We start from the raw sequence: 1,666 nt of genomic DNA on the forward strand, positions 1-1,666 counted from the left end.
ACTCCTACCTCAAAATGAATGTATATACTGACATACAAAAAAATTAATAATAATAACAATAGTAATAATTTTTATTTCCTTTTTGGTCAATTTTAGTAACAATCAGAATTAATAAATAAAAATTAGCAAATTTCTGAATGTAAAATCAATATACAAAAATCAACTTTCAAGTGAAGGGTTAAGAGGCGGACCCGGGTGGCCAACTTGGCTCAGAGCAGAGCAGAGCAGGGTCAGGATGGACCAGGACATGTTGCCCACTTTGAAGATCCTCATCATTGTTGAGTATGGGGTGGGCAAGTCCAGCCTGACCTTGAGGTTCACAGATAATACTTTTGATCCAAAACTTGCAGCAAAAATAGGTGTTGACTTTAAGGTGAAAAATATCGGCAACAGATCAATATTAGCATCAGATCTGGAGCCATTTTATCTAGAGATTCTGAGGCGATACTGCTTAGCTCCCCATAAGAACGTGTGCCTGCTTAAAGGTCAACCCCACCCCAGCCCGTGACGCAACCCCCAAGAGTGCTTGTGAAATTCCTCTTGCAGGCTGTAAAGCTGGCCTGTGAGTGCCAACATGTTGCTGCCCTCCTTGTTGGTTTACTCCATGCTACGACAATAAATCCCTTGCATAAGATTCTGGTGTATGGTGTGGTCCTTGGACTTTGAGTGGACTTGGTGAGTGTCCTTTCAAAAACAATTTCAGTGGATGGAAATAAGACTAAATTTGCAATATGAGATACTGCTGGTCAAGAGAGGTTTAGAACATTAACTCCCAGCTATTACAGAGGTGCACAGGGTGTTATATTAGTTTATGATGTCACAAAAAGAGATACCTTTGTTAAATTAGATTATTGGTTAAATGAATTGGAAACTTACTGTACAAGAAATGACATAGTAAACATGCTAGTTGGAAATAAAATTGATAAGAAAAATCATGAAGTTGGTAGAAATGAAGGCCTGAAATTTGCACGAAAGCATTCCATGTTATTTAGAGGCAACTGCAAAAATCTGTGATGATGTACAGTGAGCCTTTGAAGAACTTGTTGAAAAGATCATTCAGACGCCTAGACTATGGAAAAGTGAGAACCAGAATAAAGAAGTCAAATTGTCACACATGGAAAAAAGCCATGGTGGTTATTTTTCTGTGTTATAAACTCTGGGAAATTCCATTTCTTGAATATTTGATCAGATAGTGACCTCTTTCTATATATAAATGCTAACTGGTATTTTAGGCACCTTGCAATTTGCACATAATTGTTTTGTATCATGGCAGTAAATATTTGCAAGAAATCCTACTCATCGGCTTTCCCAGGTAAAATGTTATGGTATGCATGCACAGTTTGCAATCTACAGTTTTGTATGTAACACAAAATAAGTGTGCCTTTATGAGTACATTTGATTTTATGATTTATATTTATCTGGTAATTTTTTAAAATATCCATCTGTCAATACAGGGTCTGCTGCTTTGTTTTTATTTTTGTTTTTGATTTACTCTCTCTTTTTCTTTTCTTTTCTGCTTAATATTCCTGTCAATTACTGAATTGCTTGGTATGTAGAAAGAACTTCAGATCAATGGGAAGTATACAGGTATCATTAAACCTGTTAAATTTCCTTTGATGAATAACAAAGAGCATTATTTCACAGCTTTTCTAGGATGTCTGAGATT

General features: G+C 36.1%; 1 pseudogene; it reads left to right on the forward strand.

Annotated features, from left to right (window-relative positions):
• Positions 1-235: 235 nt before the first annotated feature.
• LOC101961776 (ras-related protein Rab-18-like) lies at positions 236-1,309 on the forward strand (annotated as a pseudogene).
• The last annotated feature ends 357 nt before the right edge of the window (positions 1,310-1,666 follow it).

The sequence above is a fragment of the Ictidomys tridecemlineatus genome, chromosome 4 (genome assembly GCF_052094955.1).
Source record: "Ictidomys tridecemlineatus isolate mIctTri1 chromosome 4, mIctTri1.hap1, whole genome shotgun sequence".
NCBI classification, from domain to species: domain Eukaryota; kingdom Metazoa; phylum Chordata; class Mammalia; order Rodentia; family Sciuridae; genus Ictidomys; species Ictidomys tridecemlineatus.